Genomic DNA, 23,428 nt, shown 5'->3' on the forward strand with positions numbered 1-23,428 from the left:
CTGAGTTACCCAAAGAATTCTTTGGGGATTTTGACTGTAGTCACATTAAATCTATAGATCTTTGTAGGAAGAATTAAGGTATTTATGACATCTTCCCATGATGAACGTGGGATACTTCTCTACTGCTAATCTTTTTTAATATCCTTCAGAAATGTTTTATAGTTTTCTATACACAAGTTTTACCATATATATTGTTAGATTTATTCCTAAACATTGTACTTTATATTTTAAATTGTTATTGTAAATAGTGTCTTTCACAGTTATTCTAATTGTTTGTTTCTGGTTTATAGAAGTATAATCAACTTTTGTATTGATCTTATGTTCAGTTGCCTTGCCCAACTCTCCTATTATTAAACTTTGTTTACTCAGTTTGGGGGGGATTTCAAGTAGACAATCATAGCATCTGAAAGTGATAGGTTTTTTTCTCCTTTCTTATCCTTACAACTTTTAATTCATTCCTTCTTCTGTAGAACTGGTTAGAAACTCTTATACAATGTTGAGTAGAAGTGGTGATGTGTTGTTGAAATAAAAAGTTTAAAAATTTAAGAGGAAAATAAAGATGAATATCTTTCTAACCTTAGAAAGTGGTAGAAAGTGATTTCCTAAACCATCACAAAACAATAGGAAAGATTAAAAATGTGATATTATTTATAATTAAAAACTCCTATGAGTCAATAATAAAAATACAAGAAGAACAATATGCAAAATATCTGAATAGGCATTTTATAGAACAGAAAACATGTATCACGAAAAAGCATATGAGGAGAGGTTCAATTAACTAGTTATCAGGGAAATTTTTTAAAAGTGCAGGAAAGTTATTTGACAATGGGCAAGAACTAAAAAGTTACCAAAACCTAGTATTGCAGAGATTGTAGAGCAATAGGCTCTTATACATTGTTAATAGGCTATAACTTGGAATAATCACTTTGGAAAACAATTTACCATTATTCTATACAGTTGAATATTTGCATACTCAATACACCAGCAATTCCACTCCCAGGTATTTACCCAAGAGAAGTTTAGCAAATGTGTACCAGAAAACAACTAGCAGTACTGTTAATGACAGCACAAATCTGGAAACACCCAGATGCCCATTAATAGGAGTTTGAAAAAACTGCAGCATAATCACAGAAACATTAAATATCAATGAAAATTAATGAACCAAACTACATGTAACACATGGATAAATCTTATTGTGATAATATGAATGGAAGAAGCAACTCGCAGAAGATACATATATTATGATACTCTTTTTATAAAAATCAGAAAGAAGCAAAACTAAACAAAATACTTTTCAGGACAACATATACATGTAATAACTTTTCTTAAGGCAAGGTAAGGATAAACGTAAAATTAAAAATAACGGCCACTCCAATGGCAGAGCAAAAATATGGAATAGGGAAGAGCATTTGACATAAATACACTACCATGCGTAAAATAGATAGCTAGTGGGAACCTGCTGTATAGCACAGGGAGCTCAGCTCGATGCTGTGTGATGACCTAGATGGGTGGGATGTGTGGGGAGAGGGGGAGGTCCAAGGGGGGGGATATATGTATACATATAGCTGATTTACTTCATTGTACAGCAGAAACTAACACAACATTGTAAAGCAATTATACTCCAATAAAAACAATGTATATTAGATTCCAGTTCTTGAGTTGGGCAATGGATTCGTATAATTTCATCATATTTTTAATGAATATATAAAACAAATGAAAGCCATGAATAAGCAATGATGGCAGTATGTCATGAAGATTATGATTACTCCTATTTGGGGCCCTAAGGTAAAAAAAATAAATGATAATAATTACAGCAGAAACAACAACAAACAAACAAAAAAAAATAAAATTAATTCCATTTACAAGTTGCATCCTGCCGAACTGGTGGTAAATTTAAGCTCAAGTATTTGGACAATTCCCCAACCCAGTGCCCTGCAAAAGTCCAGCAGTCTTATTATCAAGAACAAAAGCGTTGGGAAGACCCTTCCACTCTCACAGCTACTATGGTTATTACTGAGATGCCCACTGTCCAAGTTAGCTCCATGTTGTTCTTTTATCTCTATGACATGCTTTCTAGTCTATAAGCAATTTTTTCTTAAACCCTGTGACACAATCCTTCCTAGAGGCAAGGCAGTACAAAGGTTTTACTACCTTCTAGGAATTGAGCAACAGAAAAAGAAAAAAAAATACAGAGAAAAAATAACAAATTAATATCTCAAAAATTACTCCAGAGATCACTAAAAAGAAGATGTATTCTCTATTACATTTACTCGTCTGTGAGACATACTTTGGTAAGGCTACACTTTCTCTCATTTCAGATTTTCCAGGTCAGGGGTATTGCATTCTTGTGAATAAATTAAGAAGACTCCCACTGTTATACCACTAAACATTTGCTTTGCCTCTAAGCCCAACTCTTTGGTGACTGAACTTGAGGAAAAATTTAATTACAATTTTATGTGTAACCTTGTTTACTTCCAGAATCAGAAACTGTTAAATAAATGAGAAAATGAATAAAAGCATAGAAAATAAATTAAGAAAACTGTTCTATCAAGTGGGAAACAGGCCCTTCAGCAAATTGTTCTTATTGCTTTTTGTTCCTATTTATCTAAACATAGAGTTTATTAGCATTGTATTGCCAAATGAAGCAGCTGAGACTAGTTCAAGTTTATTACTAATATTATCATTCATTAATAATAAATTCATAAGTCAAATAAGTTTTTCATAATACCTGCATGATCCAAACTGTGACCTACATTATAGCTATTTAACAAAGGAGGATCTTGGGTCAACTTGCTAAAAATCAACACTGTGCTTGCCCTTATAACAGAACTTCATTCTCTCACCCTGATATGTTTTTCTTACACCGATTAATGATTGCTTCTATTTATTTTTGTCTTTTCCATATTTAACTTGCAAAGAGAAAAAAAAACATCTAAGGTGATACATCTCAGTGTCAGGTAGAGAAGAGCTGCTGAGCAGAGAGAAAGAGGTTGTGAGCTGAGAATTAAATTTGCAGGCCAGCTGTGGAAAGATAAAGGTCTAAGCTACAAGAACAGAATTTTCCCATTACAGGAGGAAGAGGGAGAGGAGAAAATAGGGAGAAATAGGCTTTCCAAGATATGATCTTACAAAAACCTTCCTTCATTTTCCCAAGTGTAAGACATCAATTTTCTAGCCCAGGACAGAGCATGAATAAAATATATTTTCTTCTGTCTTCTAGATAGACACTCCCCCCCTGCCCTTTTTATTATTGTAGCTCTCAAGCTGACAAATGAAAACTAAAGAGTAAATGTGGATCAAAAGGCGTTTCTTGGATTAAAGCTACTCTTGAAACCTTTTAATAAATATAAGCACATGGAATATGTTTTGTAAAACTTTGCAGGTAACTATCATTTTTCATAGATGTGGCCTATGAGAATAATATTATATTATTATAATCTAATGATATATTAATACTATATTATTAATAATTACATAATAGTTGCATATTTATATAGGCTTGGCCTGTGAGAAGACATAATATAATCTAATGATATAACGTATTAATAATACTATATATTAATAACTATATAATTGCTTATTGTATATTATATTTATATTATATAATAATATATTATTAATATAATATATAATGTTTAGTGTCAGTCTTCATATTTATAGAATTACTGCCCTGACCTTTTATGCCATTTCCAATGGTGTTTAATTACTTAGAATAACTAAAAAGGAAGAAAAGCAAGTCCTAAAGATTGACCAGTTATGTGTCTCAAGCTGTTTCACGCGCATGCATGGCCAAGCCTCTCCTTTTAGTAACAGATCACTTTTAAATCTGTCAATAAACTTTTTTTTTAATTGAGGTAGAGGTGATTTACAATATTAGTTTAAAGCGTACAACACAGTGATTCAAAATTTTTACTTGTGGTTTCATTTCTTTTTTATGTCCACCAACACATATGTGAGGTCCATGAGGTTTTGCCTCATTTGTCATGCATCTCGTAAACGTAAGAGAGGCCTCCAGAGCTCCAAGTGTTCCTGGTCAAACCCGCCTGTCCCAGCGACAACACTACCTGTCTAACCAGCGCAAATGGCCTACAGCACTGATCCAGAGAAGGAAGCTATGGTTAGAACGCAATACACATTTTCCCGTAACTCATGGCGCCTCATAACCTTGTTTACCTTGGGCTCTGCTAGACGCCCCAAATTCCCAGATCATCCTTCATCACCCACACTTAGTCCCTCATACAACTCTGCCTATTCCCTAATCCAAAATCTTCTTCGACCTCCCAAACTTTTGCACTGTACTCTCTGAAACTCACTCTTCTAATTCTTCTCCAGATCTTTCAACTCTTCTCTGGATATTAATTCCAACTTCTTCATCTCTCAGAAACTTAGCTATCCCCTGAATATGCTGTCTTCTCTGTAGCCTCAAGTTGCTGCTTTTCCCTCTCATATGCCATGTGGTACCACAGGCCTGGAGACAGAATTGGTGTCTGTTCCTCATGGCGGCTTCTGGAAAATTTTTTTCTTCCTTCTTTTCATAAAGACCACAGATCTATGAATCACAGCCCATCAGACTGTACCCCAGGGTACCATTCTATAGTGGTACAGTCAGTGATGCTGTGGTCACCACCAGCCTTTGGATCCCTCTGCCTCATTTGTTTTCCAAGCCACCATTACTTCTGTCATCATTCTTAGTGAGTTCAATATTCATGTCTATATCCACTCAATACCCTGACCCCTCATTCACTGACTTCCTTATCTCCAACAATTTATTTTTTTCCTCTCCACTTTAGCAACCCAATCCTAAGGTTATGTTTCAGAAACTTCCATTAATAATTACTCACTGCATCACTTAGAAAATCTTCATTCAAACAGCCTGCTCTCAACCAATTTCTATTTTTCCAGATCATGTATTTTAGTATCCTAACTCTAAAGATGACTGGATATCGAGTCCACTGGCACAATTTTTAAAATCCTCTTATTCCCTTTATATTCTCACTTCTCTCATCTTGGATTCCATAAAACATCACTAATGGCTCCACTGCATGTACTCCCAACTCTCTTCCCCTCATCTCCTTCTCTGGCATTCTTTCCCGGAAAAGGGAAACAAGATATCAGTGCCAGTGAAATCCAACTCCACACTAGCTCTGCATCTGCTCTCTAACAGACGAACTTGGTTGCAGCAAAACACACAATCATTACTAAAATACTTTTCCATTTATGATCCAGATCACGTGCACAGAAGAGACAGTTCTCTGGTGGTAAAAATATTCTGTATCTTGATCAAAGTTGTGGTTACACAGATGTATAAATATGTCAAAATGCATTGAGCTCTAACACTAAAGATACATGCATTTCACTGTATACAGACTATACTTCCATCTAAAAAATAACTTTATTAAAATTATTTGGAAGCAGATTCCTTCTAGGCAAATATATCCCCACTAACTGAAATTCAGGGGTCAGCTTATTATGCTGAGTTCTGTTGACAAACTCTTCTTTCCTATGTCTTTTAATTACTGTAGTAAAAGAAATTAGAAAACCCTGTCTGTTAAACCATGTTCAAAGCCATTTTTAGGTCAAATAAGCTCACAGTTGAAAATCCAGGAAAAGATAACATTAACTTTTTATTCCACATAAATATTAAAATGACATATATTCATGTATATAAAGGTATGCATGTATATACAAGTATATAATTTGATTATTTTTAGGCAGCTTTTGCATTTTAGGTTTGAGAAAATTTTTTTTAAAATTCTAGCTAAAACCATTTAAAATTAATTCAATCAATTCCTCAAGTATATTCTTATGGTGACATCAAATTGAGACCAATATTTGACATCCCAGACTTGTGCCCCTGATGGGCTTTAGGTAATAACAGGAGTTCATCAAGGGCTTCTTAAATCACAAAAGAACTACTGGACTGTTAAGTATATTTTACTACATTTCAATTCTTAATGTAACTGTTGCTTTCTATACAGTGCAAAAGGCAATTCCTTTTAAAAAAAATTCCATTAACCAGAATATTCTGTTTTTCAGGAATTCTAGCTAAAGAAAGAAGACAGCATAATATTAAAGAACTTAAGAAGTATAAACATTATTATTAATGACAATTTACTTCAGTTGCAAAGTAAAACGAGTATCTATGTTTACCAAGAGCTTTAGCTGGAAGCTTTGTGACTTGAGCTGTAATCCTAGCAGCTGTCTCTGGCTGAACAAACTGTCTTCATGGGAGCCTGCCCTCCAAGTGAGCCATCGCAGTGGTTCAGGAATTGGTGGTGATGAATCACTACTGACCATTTTCCAACAGCTTCCCTATTGGAATTACACGTAGGACTCTACGTGACTTTGCTTTCTTTCTCTCTTAGCCTCCCTTTCCTTCAACTGACTTTCTCCCAAATCCAAGTCCCTGCCCATTAAACACCATAGGTGAGTTCACGACTGTCTTTGCAATTAAGGGAAAATATCACTTGGTAATATAACTCCATTATTTCTTCTGTGTTTGCAGACAGCGCTGCCCCGCACAGCTGTGGGTCCATCAAGAACTGCTATGTATGTGACCAGTCTCTTTCTCATCCTGGAGCCTGTGTTAGCATCTGGTGCTACACACGCCCAAAGCAAGGTATGTGTGGAAAGGGTGAACCACCAGGGAGAAAGATTTGACGCCTCCGCCTTCATGGGAATCCTTCCTTCCTGACTCACAGGCAGCCAGTAACTTCAGAAGTACTTTGAGGATGTCCAAATGCCCTAATGCAGTGCTTCGCCACGTCTGCCCTCTTCCAAAGCAAACTATCCCTCGAAAGAATCTCTTTTCTCCCCCTCACATCCTGGTTACAGTCAGGGTCCCGGGTTCTGAGCATAATTAACTAGATAAATCCTTGTGAAGTAGAATAATTGTTAGGCCCGGACTTCACAGCACTACTTCTGAAAATTGAATCCTAATTAGTAGAAACGTGTCAAGGGGAAGGTACATATTTCTTAGCACAAGCCTCTTGTTCCACGCCTATTCTGGATCCCAGCTAAGGAGCTTCCCCATCTTTGCCCCCAGTCTGCTGACTTACCAAAAGAATAAGGTTCAGTGACTTAAAAGCCCATTTAGAAACTTGCCAATCAGTATTACAATGGGTTGAGAGTTGGTGTTTGGGGGGAAAACGGGTGGTTTAAAGACATTTTCGTTTGCTTGCATGATATTATTGTTGAGCAGGGATGCTCTGGGTGTCTGCGTTGGTTCAGCCTTCTAGTTTTTAAAATACCAAAAACTTGGTATTTGTAAAGAGTCCCTGCCCTAAGCCCCTTCAAGGACTTCCTGTTTTCCCTGGACCCTGTCCCAGGCCCCCCAAACTCCCTAGGGTCCAGCAATTTGAGGGTTAACATCTGGGATGTCACAGGAGGGGGCCTCGGAGGCCCTGCTCCAGCACTGGGATGGGTGTCTATTCTAACTGCTCGGTGACCACAGGGCACCAGTTTATTGTTAATGTCAGGTGATGAGATCTTAAAACTGTATCCTTTTATTTTTTTCTGCTAATCATCTGTGCATATAGAGTCAACTCTGAGTTAGCTATATCAATGGCCAACTGATAGTTTAAAATACAGGAAACCACATAAAATGCTTTTCCAGTTTATTTTGGAATGTGTTTTGTGATTTTCGGCAAGTTCAAATTCTTAACTATACTTTTATGCTAGTATCAAAAGTCAGTAGTACAAAGTAAGTTATTATTTCCCAAATATTCCAGATAAATAGCACCCAAGGGAAAGGGAGGGAATAAACAAGTACTATTGGGCACTTTTCTATGCCTGGCTTTGTTATCTCATTAAATTCTTATGAAATCCCTCTAGGAATCACTATTCCCTTTTCTCAGATGGGCAACTGAACGCTCCAAGTCGTATCTAACATGCCACAGCTCTCTTAGCACTAGCACAAAGATAAGCTATTTTGTGCTCTCCAAAAAAATGTAAGAAACATGAGCGTGCCCATTTTATTTTGGGAAACCTAGACTCAGAAAGCTTAAGTAGCTTACTCAGGGCTACACACTAAATGGGGAACAGATCTTAGGTGAGAACTGAGGTTTTTATATTCCACATCCTGGGAATATGGTCTTGGCAGTATTAAAATTGTACTGTTTGAAAACCAGATTCTTTTCAGGCTCTCTCGGGGCCGCAGCAGGGTTCCTGCGTGCTTCCTCTACGCTCCATCCCCTCGGCCACAGTCCCCACCAGAGCTCATCAGAGCCTTATCGTATGTGTCCACTTCAGAGACTGCCCATCCCTCTGGGCTGTGGGCCAGCACACACAACGAACTCTCACACACACACACACACACACACACACACACACACACACACACTCCCCTTTCCTTACTTCGGCAGGATTTTGATTAGCTGGGATTTTAAAGGATCTCAGAACCTTTCCTTGTCTTAGGACGAGGCATCATTTTCTGTTGCTCACAGCCTCCCCAGGGCAGAGAGGAGAGTTTAACGTTTGCAGCTCTGAGAGAGGAAGCCTGTTCTTACCAGTATGCAAACTCTCATTCTTCCCCTTGTCCGGGTAAACAAATCAATCTAATCGTGAAAGGACGGGCTAAATAAGAAGAGGCGGAGGGAGAAAGAGAAGGTGGAGGTGGAGAAAGACAGAGTTGAGGAGGGGAAAAGGCAAAAAGAAAGACTCCAAACAGAGATTGCCATGGAAGAAGAAAGAATGTTTCCTAGCGTAAAGGACTCTTCTTTCAGAAGAAAACTACTTCTGGCTGCAAAATAAGCCACCTACTGTTAGACTCTTTAACTCTGTCCAGTCTCCAGGGCTCCTATCCAAATTAATTTCATTCTTTTGTCAGGGTCCTCTCCTCTCTAGCTACCCGTCTCCATAGGTCCTCTTTGAAGGAGAGCTGGGCACTGCAGCATTAATATCCTTCTTCCCGGCTGCCTTGGGCTCTTAAGACCAATCTCTCACAGAAGCAGCTTATCCAGGGACTTTGGGAGTGAGACCTAATTAGCAAGGGTCAACCTCAATACTACTGAGAAAGCCCCAAACAAATGAAAATGCCAAGCTTGTTTTAAACAAAGAGCTGTTCCTGTAACTGTTCATTCCACAATTACCATGTTATGTAGCTTTGGCAGTGAATCTCCCTACTTATATTTTTCTCTAGAAAACCTGCTTTTTAGGAAGCACTTACACATGCCATGATTTAGTAAATAAAATTTGTCTGACATGCAAACCAGTTATTTAGCTAGAATCCCCAAAACAACAGAACCATCTAGAGTATTAGCTCCAGACGACATAATTGAGATTACCTAGTCAACCTTTGCATTTTTAGGTTAGAAAACTGAGGCACCAAAGGCCTGAAGGAATCTCCCTGCTGCCCGACACAGTTAGTTACTGGTGATGCCAAGAGCAGAAATCAGATCTGAGTTCTGGTCCAATGATCTGATCTCTCTCATTGTAAAATGTAAAGATACATAAAGCCAGAAAAGGTTTACATTTACAACAATGTGAAACAATCTTACATTTATAATAAGCTCACAAGCGTAAACACGTGACCACTTTTCAAATTCCGGTTCTCTTTCCCTTCCACCACGCAGGCTTTTTATCAAGAAATACAAGCTATTCTTCATGTAAATTTAGCAAACCTTGAAAAGGAAATGTGCTGCCTCAGAAATCATATACAATGTGCTTTATAGTCAAGGCTGCATGTTCGGAGTTATCCATTCTTCTAACTTATCTTGACATTTTTCTCTTCCATTACTATGGATAATTGTGTGTTGGCTAAGCTAAAAAAAAATAAATAAACTTATGACAACTTTTTAAAATGTTGTTTCTACAGTTTCCCCAAAATATCCATTGGCATTTAATCATGGCCGCATGCATCTCCTCGCTTAATTTTCTTCATTCCAGATTTGAACTTGGCTGTAACCCCATACTACCTTGCTTTTTCTACTTTGTTTGTACTTCATCCCCTTTCACTTTTACTGATTTTTTTCTGCCAAATACTCCCAAAATGTGAGTGCCCTCCAAGGCTGTGCTCTTAACCCCTCTGGGCAACAACCATTTCATCTTGTTTCTTAGCTTCGTCCCTTTGAAAATAAATCATCACCTTTATGTATTCCTCTTCCCCAAATTCAGTTCTCCGTAATTACCCATGGTCCCTTCTCCTTTGTCATACATGTGGTTAGTTACACAATCTGAACACTCTGCCTTCCATTTAAGTTCAATTTAAGTCAACTTCAATATTTTCTACTCATATTTTGTGTAAAGCTCTGTGCTAGGCTCTATGTGGCATAAAAAATGAGCAAGTTGTATTCCCTGCCCAAGGTTAACCAGGCATGTGCTCTTCAGAAAGGTAAACCGGAGTTGATACAGTGTCTCTAGAGGTATTTATGAGGAGTAAGTGAAGTAGTGTATGTAGTCCTTAGTGTATATTACCTGATACTACATAACTTTTAATATTATTGAGAACTCATTTCTTTGATCCTCTCCAGCCCTAAAACGCTATGACAAAAATATATATTGATAGAATACAGGGCGAGATGTGTTCAGAGCAATAGGAAACCTAGCAGACACCATTTTAAACAAGGGATTCAACATCACCAGTAATGAGATATCATTTACCTCTTGATATGATGACTGAGAAGGGCACATCACTTTTGTGATATTCTTAGCCATAAATATATAACCTGAATCAAGTTATGAGAAAACATTAGACAAAAGCAGAAAAAAAAAACAAAACCCAAACATTCTGCAAAATAACTGTTCAGACTCTTCAAAAGTGTCAAGGTCATGAAAAACAAAGACCGGGGAGCTGTCTCTGGTTAGAGAAAATTAAAGCATGCCAGATAAGGACTAGATAAAGGACATTAGTGGGACAATGGTTGGAATCTCAGCAAAGTCTGTAGATTAGTTAATGGCACTGGGTCACTGTTAATTTTCTGGTTCTCATCATTATGCTACGGCTATTTAAGTTACTGTGATTTGGGGAAGCTGGGTGGACAGTGAACAGAATTCTTTGTACTATTTTTGCAATTTTGTTGCAAGTATGAAATGATTTCAAAATGAAAGGTTTTTGCTAAAAAAAAAAAAAAAATAGAAGCAATGTAAAATACAGATGTAAGATAAAGGAAAGAGAGAATTCTTCCTCGATTTATGGGTCAAAGGGAGGGGAGGTGGAGAGCAGAAGGATTCTGGAAAACGGAAGCGTCTGAGCTGAGATTTGAGGCCACCGATATGGAGGAATGGTATTCTAAGCAAAGAAGGGCAGAATTACAAGCATCAAAAAAAGCAAAAAGCAAGGTGTATTTTAGATATAAGTAATCATGCTCCTTCAGAATTCAATGTCTTTGAGAGGGAAGTAGTGCACAACAACAGTCAAACTAGAATGTTCCTGTGTCTCTGTAGTCAGTTGAATAATGTGCCTCCCCTCAAAAACGTCTGTATCTCAATCCCCAGAACCTGTGAGTGTGTTAGTATGCATGGTGTAAAAGACTCTGCAGATGTGACCAAGTTAAGGATCTTGAGATGGGGAGAGGAACCTGGACTATCTGGGTGGGCTCAATATAATCACAAGGGACCTTACAAGAAGGAGGAAAGAAGACACAGGCAGAAGGAGGAGTAGGCACAAAGGAAGCAGAGGTTGGAGTGACATGCTTTGAAGATGGAAGAAGAGGCTGTGAGCCAGGGATGCAGATGGCCTCTTGAAACTGGAGAAGACAAGGAAACAGATTCCCCCCGATTCTTCCAGAAGGAACGTAGCTCTAGCATCTTTATTTTAGACTTCTGGCCTCTAGAACTGTACGAAAATAACTCTGTCCTGGTTTAGCCACTAAGTCTGTGCTCATTTGTTAAAGCAGCAATAGGAAACTATATTCTCTATTGCCTTACTTTGGGCCATTTCAGTTTCCCCTCCATCCGGACTCCTCCTGCGGTCTCCTACCTGTTCCCTCTGTTTCTCCTCCAACCCTCCCTTCTACAAGATAATGTCAGATTTATTTTTTTCAAGCCCTGGACTGATTATGTCATTTCTCAACGGAAGCTCTCATGGGTCCCCACTACCTTCTAAACACCCATACTTACTATCCTGGCATTTAAGAATTTGGCCCCAACATACATTTTCAACTTTCTCTGTATTTCTCTGAAGCATTAAGTTTTCACCCAGGCAAATGGATTTAGTCAGTCTCCAAAGCTCTCCTCCTGTATTTCAGAATGCCAGTTTTGAAGGTCCAGGTATGTCCTCACTCTCCACATCCTAGCCCACAGTGATTTCTCTCTCCACTGAACTTCTACAGACTTTACTGACTCTACTCCGAGACCCTCATGCCATCGGTTCTTAGTGTCCAGACCCAAAGTAAAGGGCTCCCAGCACTCACAAACAGCCTCAATGTTCGAGAACTGAAACATGGAAAAATCCCAATGAATGGATTGATTGCCATTTGAAGACATGATTCAGGATTTTATAAATATATGTGAATCTGGGAGGCCGAATTAGTAAACACTCAAGTCAGTGAAGGTGTATCAAATAGAATTCTGGAAGCAAGAATAAAACTAATAAAGAAAAAAAGATCCAGACACCTGCTCTAATGGTGCTGTAGCTCTGTGGTCGTGTTTTCTGGGTTCAAATCCTGGACCTATTGCTGGGCAATTTTATTCCCATCGCTGAGACCACTACTGACTAAAACAACTGACTGTCCTCACTCAGGATGTTATCATAAGCAAACCTTCTAATTATAGAATTTGGTTTCACACATAGGTCTTCCTACCAAGACAGGATCTACTGGCATGAACAACGGTCCCCATTATAAATTTCTAAATTGTCATTCAGGTTCATACATCAGTCTCTTGTGAATCTAGTTATTAAGCCAATCGCTTAGGCTAAGTCCAAAATTACATAAGGAGCTGAAGCAATTTGCTGGATTGCTCGGGCCAATGACAGTAACTTTACGTGATCTGCATCTGAGTTATTTAGACTGGTTGTCTGTAATGATCAAAGCCACCAGATTACTGCTCAGTTTTTCACTGTAATTTGCATAGACAGCCTCCTGGTGCACCTGGCATTGTCCCTGGAAGTGCCGGGCAGCTGCTTCATGGAAAAGAGTAACAGCTGCGAAGCTTAAATCATTTCATGTTTTAGTAAGGTGACAACAACATGATATGCAAACAGCAGACGGGAAGCTCCTTTTGGACAATGCTTGTTGAAAACGCAGAACAGCAAAGAACCATGCAATACAGTTGTGTGCTTTAAACGCCAGAGATAGAAGCCAGAGACACCCTCAGAGGAACTTGGTGGTCTACAGTTTCATAGTGTTGCCAAGAGTACACTACCTTAGCACATACCTTGAATCCCCTAAATCTTGTGCCTAAATGAAACAGAACAGAATTAAGGAGCACGTTAGTCTGGCTGGCGATCCCCTTCATCTTCTGGTATTGGCGGTTCTATTAATTAACGAGCCCATGAACACTTCTTGATGGAGCCCCTCTGTCTTCTTTGTACTGAAATTCCCTCTTTGGGAAATGATTATAGAATCACAGAAAGTCCCCAGACAAAACACATGTATCTAGCAAAAAATATTGTTTGGAGGATCCCATGCTTATTTGCATAATTTCTCCTTACACTATAAGTAGTATGCCACTGCGAATTAGTCCAACCAGTCCTGAGATCTCAAACTCGTAAAAACTCAGTCTTCAGAAAGGAGACTACTCAATTCAGAAAGCCTCAGATTACCAGAAATTCAGAGGCAGTGGAGGTTGACAAATGTGACAAGCTCTCTAGATGACCTTTAAGTGGTTTTGATGAAGAAACGGGCAGCTCACTTGAGTAAGAGTGAGCTGTGCTCCCCTTAGTGAAAATATTTATTTGGCCAGCACTGGGCAAGCACCTGTCAGAGGGCCTGCACTTCTGCTAGTTTTGGATTGGAAAGCAAAGGTCTCCGTTTAAATCCAAATATCCCAGCCACAGCAATACCTCCCCACATACCAGCCGGATCCTTCCAAAATCCGATCTAAAACTCTCTCTGATCAACTGTAATAAGTTATTTACTTGCTTAAAAATCACCAGCGGATTCCCATGGTCAGGATTCTAACATGGAATCCTAACACTTTCTTAATGTCTTTCATCCTTTGACCTTGACGGATATTTTCTTCTCATTCTTTAAAAGCTTTGTTTAGTAAAGTTTTTCCAATTATAAAAGTAATGTGTGGTTATTACAGGCACATTGAAATACAAAGACATATAAATATTAATAAAAATCAACAACCCCAAATAACCACTATTATTCATATTTCATTTTATTTCCCGGCACTTGTTTTTTACTCCGTGGATACGTATTCTTCCCAGGCCCCTCTCTTTCTCCTTTTGTTCTTTTCTGTATTAGACCTTTACTCTAAGCATATTTTCATGAATATTTTCACCCCTACTACTTAGGAATTCATTAGAAAGGGATCACAATAAAACCATTTTAGTCTATGTTATTAAAGATAGCTAGCTTATAAGAGTGTGATACTTTTTATGTTAGCCAACATTTCCCACTGTTTTCTTATCTTTTTTCTTCTCCCATTTATTCAAGGACATCTACTGCCTTGGGATATGGTTGTTAGAACAAAATCCAGGGGAAAAAAAAAAGTCTAATTCTTGACTTCTGAGCTTCAAACACCCAAATCTTTGAGGACCTCATTACATAAGCTTTATAACCATAAAGTCTGGATCTAGAAGATTCATAGGACAACCAACTTGTCCTGGCTTGCCCAAGACGATTCTGGTTTAAAAAAGGAAAGTCTCATGTCCTGAGAACACCCTCAGTCCCGGGCAAATCAGGACAGCTGGTCACCCTAGCAAGAGCCAGTTTTATTGCCTCTTGTTTAGCTAACTATTCCATAGCATTGGAGGGAAAGAGTCTTGGAAAGCAAGAGTCCCTGAGGTGGGACTCTGTGACTTACTGGGAGTCAAGCCCTGGAAGGACTGATAGGATGGCAGGTGGGTTAGGGAATTTGAGAGGAGAACCTGTCTTCTGTTCTTTCTTTAGTAATGTCCAGAAAGCAGCCAGTGGACCAAGAGATAGAGAGGAAAAAATTCTGCTTATCTGCATTTTCTCCCCTGAGACATAGGAACTAAGAAAGGAAGTATGAAGAGAACTATAGAGGATATGGCCGCTTAGGGAAATGGGAAAGGGCACTGACCAGCGACAGTAACCACAGTACAGCTGGTGGCCCTGCAGAGGGTAGGTGACCAGGCCAGTCAACACAATGCTGTTGCCTCCAACTATATCCCGCAGGCTGCCCCCCCGCCCGGGGCTAACGAGAGGGCCCTTGAAATGACTGGCCCTGGGTCCCCAGAGCACAGTTGAAAAGCCATTCCCCTAGTTGAACCCCCTCATTTTACAGATAAAGAAACAGAGTCCCAGAGGAATACAAAATATAGTCAAGATCATTCACTTAGTAGTAGAGTCAGAACTAAAAACCAAGATTCTAAACTGGTCACGGTCATTAATTATTTGAAATAATATAACCATTCTTGGACCTATTTCATGGGTATAAATAGAAATATTTCCTAAGTGTAGGGTCTTGAGATTTTACCCTATTTACAAACTAACAAATGGGTCCGTTACTATTTCATGGATGTTGACAAAACACACAAGACCCCTGGGTCAGAAGCAAAGGATTCATTACTCACGGCAAAAGCAGCGGCCAGAGCCTCACAGCCACTTGCTTCAGATGTCCCTCCTCCCCAGGTTACATGGGGGCAAGACAAAGGGCTCAGGATGGATGCCTGCAAACGAAATGGGTTGTGTTCAGAGGACAGAAATGCTGAGCTTGGGGATTCACTGCCTTTGTGGTAAGCAGAAGCAACCTGGCCTTGCTTTTGGGGAAGACAGTACAGTAAGTCCCCTACGTACGAACCTTTAAGTTGCGAACTTTCAAAGATGCAAACGTGCATCTGGTTCCAGCAAGGAACCAGAACCTGTGCCGTCAGCGTCAGGCATGAGTGGAATTGCAGCTTGCCCTCTGTCTCCTGTTGCTGACGACCCTTCAGCTCTACCATCTCCCCCCTCCTCTCCCTCCTCCAGTCAGTAACTCTTCTTGCCTGTTCACTCGATGCCAGCCCCTGGATGCCAGCTGTTGTACTGTACTACTGTACTTTTCAAGGTACTGTACTGTAAGATTAAAAATGTTTTATTTTTTTATGTGTTGCTTGTGTGAAAAGTATTATAAACCTATTACAGCACTGTATAGCTGATTGTGTTAGTTGGGTACCTAGGCTAACTTTGTCAGACTGAACAAACAAATTGGACTTAATGAACGCGCTCTCAGAATGGAACTCGTTCATACGTGGGGGACTTACTGTACCCGATATCTCAAGATTGCTTGAGATAAGTCTGATATGTGGTCTAGTAAAGAGTGGTAAGGGCCTTGCATTCTTGTCCCACCCAGCAAGAATGTGCAGGGACGCTCAGGGCTCATGGCGGACTGCCCCTCCCAGTATCTATCCTTTAAACCAGATGAAGAAACAAACCGAATTGGCTTTATGGCATCATATTGCCCATCAGTTTTCCCAGTTCCTTCCAAAGCGTGAGATTTGACTTACCACGTTATAGGAAATACAATGTTTTCCAAAGACTGTGGTACTTTCTAAACACTTTATGTACTTCTATAACTACTTATTCTACGTATCAGTGTTAAAGTATGGCTGTTACATGAGTGACCTTCCAAATACGTAACATGGGCACCAATCAGAACAGAAGCGGGCTATGAACAAGTATACTGCCTGATCTAACCAGCTGCTAAATTCTCCTGAGAACTCACGCTCGTGCTTGACTTCGAATACAGGAAGTCGAACACCAAGAATTTGCTGGAGTACATAAAAAATGGACAGACATGTGAATGCATGTTAGTGATCACAGTTCTGGTCTGTTTGATCTAATTCAATTGGAAGTCAACCCAGAAAATAACTTTATGGCTCCCTAAAATCTTGCTATTATACTCCCCATTTTCAAATGAATATGAAGAAACCTGTTTGCATAGAAATGAGCTTGTTTGGAAGGCCAGGGTAAAGGATGGCTTCAGCTAAAAGGAATTTTCTAGGGAGCAGCTGTTTGAGAAAGGTCAAAGAATTCTTTCAATTAAAAAAAAAGGAAAAATAATTTTAGGGGATGTTTTTGTAGTCTTATGAGTGACTAAAGCTCTGGGGATGACACAGTGGCACTTAAGATGCTTCTGTGACATATTGTCAATGGAGTCTGTCTCTCCAGGAGGTAAGATATAATTGACAGTGTGAAAAATTTCCCAAAGATATTATGTAATTTTCGCACTCATTTGGAAGCAATGCTAAGGCTCATGCATGGCTCACAGACACTCAATCAGCTGCTTGCAATCCCAGAAACATCTCAAGGAGAAAGTTCTTGCTTACTTTCCTCTCATCCTCTTAAGGAAAATTATTTTATGATTTGTTTCTTGGGAGTTCCCCTCAACAACGTCTTCCTCACAGCTTTAGAACATCCCAATGAGAAAGGCACACATGACCTCACCTGGTGAGTGGAAAAACACAAAGTACCAAAATGAAGTGCTGTGAGATTCACTAGGTTCCAGTTGTGTGGGAGGATGATGTACCGACACTGATCTGCAGAGCTATGTTAATTTCAATTATCTGGACAATTTCTCATGTCTCTACTTCACAGACCTGGAACCACTGAGTCAGCAGAGTGAGAGGCAAGAAACAAAGTATGTCTCAAATCTTCACTATACACTTGTTACCACCGCATCACCAGTCGTAAAATAAGGAAAAGCAATTTACATTGGGGTGCATGTATCCTTTTGAACCTTGAATGGATAAGAAGATGCAGTACATATATACCATGGAATATTTACTCAGCCATTAAAAAGAATGAAATAATATCATTTGCAGCAACATGGATGGATCTAGAGATTATCATACTAAGTGAGGTCAGTCAGAGAGAAAGACAAATATCCTATGAGATCGCTTATATGTGGAACCTAAAAATAAAAAAAAAGATACATACAAACGAACTTATTTACAAAACAAACAGACTCACTGACTTAGAGAACAAACTTATGGTTACTGCAGGGGAAGGGTAGAGGGGAGGGATATATTGGGAGTTTGGAATTGACATGTACACAGTGCTATATTTAAAGTAGATAACCAACAAGGACCTACTGTATAGCACGGGGATTTCTGGTCAATACTCTGTAATAAGCTAAATGGGAAAAGAATTTGAAAAAGTATAGATACATGTATATGTATAATTAAATCACTTTGCTGTACACCTGAAACTAACACAACATTGTGAATCAACTATACTCCAATATAAAATAAAAATTAAAACAATAAATAAATAAAATAAAAAAGAAAAGCACATTCACCAAGGGATGGGCACCACATGAGGCATTTTCACACACTGTAACATTTTATCCCTACAACAACCCTATGGGGTGGTGTTTTATTTCTATTCTGCAGATCAGAACCCAAAAGAACACATCACACTTTCTGAACTCTTCAGAATTGTATAGCCAGAAAAGCTGAAAGGGAACTATTAATTCAGCATGCATATTTGCGCTTTTCAATTTAGAACTGGTTTTACATTAAATTACATGTGGCGGCATAGAGGCAGAAGTGAGACGGTAATCTGTTTAGTTTTTTTTTTAACACCTTTGTTAGTGTCTGCTTTATAACAAAGTGAATCAGCTATACATATACATATATCCCCATATCTCCTCCCTCTTGTGTCTCCCTCCCTCCCACCCTCCCTATCCCACCCCTCCAGGCGGTCCCAAAGCACCGAGCTGGTCTCCCTGTGCTATGCGGCTGCTTCCCACTAGCTAGCTATTCTTTTTAGTATTGATGAGTTCTAAAGATCTTAACCAGCCCTGATCAACTGCAAAATACGGTGATATTTTAGTTTCTGCGGCTGCCATAACAAATCATCACAACATTCGGAGCCTAAAGCCACCGATACTTATTCTACCACAGTTCTGAAGGCCAGAAGTCTGAAATCAAGGTGTCAGAGGGGCTGCATTCTTCCAAAGGCTTTTGGAGAGAATCCTTCCCTACCTCTTCCAGGAAGCCCTTGTGGCTCCAGGTGTTCCCTGGCTTGTGGTTGCATCACTCCCCTCTCTGCTTCCATCTTCACATAGCCTTCTCCTCTTTGTCTGTGTCTTCTCTTCCGTCTCTTCTAAGGACACTTTTCATTGGATTTAGGGACCATCCAGATAGTCCAGGATGATCTCATCTCGAGATCCTTAATAAGGTCACACTCATAGGTTCTAGGGGGTAGGACTTGGACAGATCTTTTGGAGATTCACCATTCAACCCACTACAGGTGGGGTTAGACAAGATAACTTAGAAGTCTCCTGCTCTTGTATTAATAGCATTTACAAATAACTAATAAAAACAATCTGAAGATACAGTAAGCCACGTAAACGGAAAGTCCATGAGGACAAAGGTTTTGTGCTTTCCTGCTTTGCTTTGCTTTTCTCTGCTGATCCCAAATGCCTCGCACATACTAGATGCTCAGTGAACAGAACTGAATGAAGGGGTTCACAGGCCATATATGAATGTGTAAGGGGGTGGGGGTCATTCTAGAAGAGGAAGCATTTGAGCTAGTCTTCACTGATGAAGTTGTTCACTGCTTCTGAATAAAGCGATGAAGCAAGACGGGATCTCAATTCTCAGTGCCCAGACTGAGAGAATAACTAGAAAGACCTGGGTAGGTAGAGAAATTTACTTGGTTGGAAAGTTTGTATCTAAGAAATGAAGCCAGAAGTCAAAATTTTAAAGCCCAGAGAGGTATCATAGAAATCAGCATTGTGATCCACTCCAGCAGGTAGATCGTAGTATGATTCTTTCAAGTGGAGATACCAAAATAAGTTAGGTGTGACACTGTGTGCAGGTTAATTTTTGCAGATTAAGACCCCAACCAGAGGCTGTGAGAGCCCTTTCGAGCAGGAGCTCTCAAGAATTAGGAAGCATCAAGATCCCAGTCAGGAGGACTGGAGCCCAGGGCTAGAATGCATTCTTAACATGGTACAACTATAGTGCTATAAAGAAACCTGCATGGAATCCCTGTTTGGCATACTGGAGAGATACAGGAGTTAAGAGAAGTCTGTGACTTAGTGGGCAGGCATCCCTACAAGTTACCACACATATGCCACTAGGACGGGGTTTGTATAATTTTACGGCCTGTCCTGCCCAGGATCTTAGCTTAGGAAATGATGGGGCTGAGCCCTCAGAAGATGATTCTCCATGTCAGCAGCTAGACCGGACAAGGAAGTAACTGACACATCTGGCAAATGAAGATATGGAAAGAAGTACATTCCAGTCAGAGGAAACACATGATAAAATGGACAGAACCAGGGAAAGACAAAACTTGCTTGAGAAGTGGTAGGTAATGCATGGCCAGCAGTTTGGAAACAAAACTGTCAAGTCCTATAGGGGTCCAGTTGTGGATAGGGAAATGAAAACTAACATTTACTTACATACTTCATGTCATTTAATTTTATGGCAACCTTTCAGAGTTCCCTCAAAGAGTAAGAAACTAAAGTTTAGTTGGGTTTGGTAACTTGTTAGGCTTAATCAATGGAGCAGATGGGATTCCAATCCAGGGCTGTCTTCAAATAACAGACACTTTCCATGGGATGTGAGACTAGACCTGCATTTTCCCTTCAGAAATGGAAAAAGACCCCCCAGAAGCGATGAACACAATGAACAGCACAATACTGCACATGTGTATGTTTTAAAGAAGAGGAAAGGACACCAGAGGTAGGTACACCTGTTAGGAGACAACTGCAATGATCCAGGTACAAGAAGATAAGTCCTGGGCTTCCCTGGTGGCGCAGTGGTTAAGAATCCGCCTGCAAATGCAGGGGACATGGGTTCAAGTCCCGGTCCAGAAGATCCCACATGCTGTGGAGCAACTAAGCCCGTGCACCACAACTACTGAGCCTGTGCTCTAGAGCCCGCGAGCCACAACTACTGAGCCCGCATGCCACAACTACTGAAGTCTGCACGCCTAGAGCCCGTGCTCTGCAACAAGAGAAGCCACCGCAACGAGAAACCCGCGCACAGCAACGAAGAGTAGCCCCTGCTCACCGCAACTAGAGAAAGCCCGCGTGAAGTAACAAAGACCCAATGCAGCCGAAAATAAATAAATAATAGAAAATGCATGGTATTAAAAAAATTTTTTTTTAAAAAGAAGATAAGTCCTGCGCGAAGACGATAACAAGAGGAATGACACACAAAGTTACGTTGGCTGAAGTCAATACTGTATTTGTACCAGAAGTCCAAGTGATACATCTAAGCACGTAAACTTTAACTTAAAAAAAAAGAAATTTACTTTAATGGCCTTAGGAGATGAGATGGAAGAAAAGAGAAGGCACTTCAAAGGACTCAAGACATTTAAGCCTCATTCTTGTTTTGGAAAAATCACTGCTTGATTTTTTCCTCTTACTGAACAGAGAAAGACTTTAAAATGTTAGAGAATCCAACATTTTAAATTTCAAATTTCATGAAGGCCATTAAGCAATTCCCCTACCTCGCAAATATCAGAAAATTCAACGTTTTTAATTTCAGATTTCATAAGGGTCATTTATTAAGTAATTCTCCTACTTCCCAAAATGGTTTGATGATTTATGAATGACACAGAGATAGTAAAGTTTTCAAATGAAAGGTGCTATATCAATTGAAAATACTTATACTATCTTCATCTATTGAAATAAAGCATAGCAGTGGGGTGCTCTGTAATTCAGAAATGTGGATTTTAAATTAAAAATTGAAACCTGTTTTTATAACTTTATTCTTCTAACGTCAAGTGTAGAGAGGGATAAAGATAGCAGGCAGCTGGTGAGCAGCTCGTTGTTCATTTGACTAATTATTATTATTATTTTTTTTTTGCGGTACGCGGGCCTCTCACTGTTGTGGCCTCTCCCGCTGCGAAGCACAGGCTCCGGACGCGCAGGCCCAGCGGCCATGGCTCACGGGCCCAGCCGCTCCGTGGCACGTGGGATCTTCCCGGACCGGGGCACGAACCCGTGTCCCCTGCATTGGCAGGCGGACTCTCAACCACTGCACCACCAGGGAAGCCCTGACTTAAATTTTTTAATCATTAAAAAAGGACTGAGGAATCTCACTGAGTGAAGCCCAAATGTGGACCTGACCCAGAAGAACAAACCCAACAAGAAGGAAGAAAACGTTGGTTGGAAGGATGAGTATTGGAGTCAGACTTTTCTGAGTTTGAATCTCAGCTGTGCTACTTAGTACAGTGTATCCTCAACTATTTCCCTCGGTGTTATATTCCCTTATCTGTAAAGTGAAGACAGTTATTCCTATCCCAGAGAGTCGCTTTAAGAATTAAATATCATAATATATGTAAAATGCTTAGCAAAGTGCTGGGCTCATTTGAAGAGGTTAACAATGGGCACTGTTATGGTTAAGTGAGATTGTTTTCTCTCTCTTTCATTGTGTTGCTGTCCTTGGAGATGCAGGATATTTGCAGAAGCTGGCAATCACACTCTTACTGGGATACCTGTAAGCAGGTTTTCTTTTCTAAAGTAGTCAATACAACATCCTCCAACCCATGCACCGGTAACTTTCTTTTTTCATTTGTTTCACAGACTGCAACTTCCAGTAACTCATTGTAGCTGGGAGTAAAAATTAGCAGGTGCATGGATTGCATCTGGCATGTGCTGACCACATGAGGAAGGGGCAGAAAAGACAGGAAGGGCCATGGGAATGGTAGGTTCTGGAGGTTTTTCACACATGAAATTCGACAAGAGAAAACTGCAGATGCATTCAAATTAACAGGAGTAATTTCTCTCCACGTATCACAGAAGCACGCAGAAGAAGCAGGAATGGGTTCTTTGCCAGCCAAGCAGATCCGCAATAGGTAAATGACAAGCAGGTGTGCAGATCACATGCCCTCTGAGAGCCGAGGAGATTCCTCTGAGTCTCAGGTGAACGGTGAGGGGGGGCCGAGGGAAGCCTCCACGGGTGCTGGAATGAAAATGCATCTCACTCAAAGGTAAGAATGCAGAGAGAGAACAAGCTGAGGTCCGTAAAAGAATCTTGAAGATTAGAAAAAAGAAATACCGCCCAACTGATAAGTGAGCAAAAGATCTGGACATCTCACCGAAGAAGATATACAGACTGTAAATAAGCACTGGAAAGATGCTCAACATCACATGTCATTAGGGAAATGAAAATGAAAACAAACGAAAAACCACTACATAGCTCTGAGAATGGCTAAAATAAAAATTTTTTTAAACCGACAATACTAACTGCCGGTGAAGATTAGAGCAAAGAACACTCATTCATTGCCGGTGGGAATTCAAAAGTGCTACAGCCACTCTGGAGGACAGTTCGGCAGCTCCTTCCAAAGCTAAACAGAGCCTCACCATACAATATAGCAATCACGCTCCTAGGTGTCCTAGGTAATCATACTCCCAA

General features: G+C 39.8%; 1 long non-coding RNA gene across 1 annotated transcript in view; it reads right to left on the bottom strand.

Moving 5' to 3' along the window:
* Positions 1-23,428, bottom strand: part of LOC141275991 (uncharacterized) — a 294,048-nt gene that overhangs the window by 180,033 nt on the left and 90,587 nt on the right. Inside the window, exon 2 of the long non-coding RNA XR_012324726.1 lies at positions 15,647-15,742. This is a non-coding gene — a long non-coding RNA (uncharacterized lncRNA). The remainder of the gene's footprint in view (positions 1-15,646; positions 15,743-23,428) is intronic.

The sequence above is a fragment of the Tursiops truncatus genome, chromosome 12 (genome assembly GCF_011762595.2).
Source record: "Tursiops truncatus isolate mTurTru1 chromosome 12, mTurTru1.mat.Y, whole genome shotgun sequence".
NCBI lineage: Eukaryota > Metazoa > Chordata > Mammalia > Artiodactyla > Delphinidae > Tursiops > Tursiops truncatus.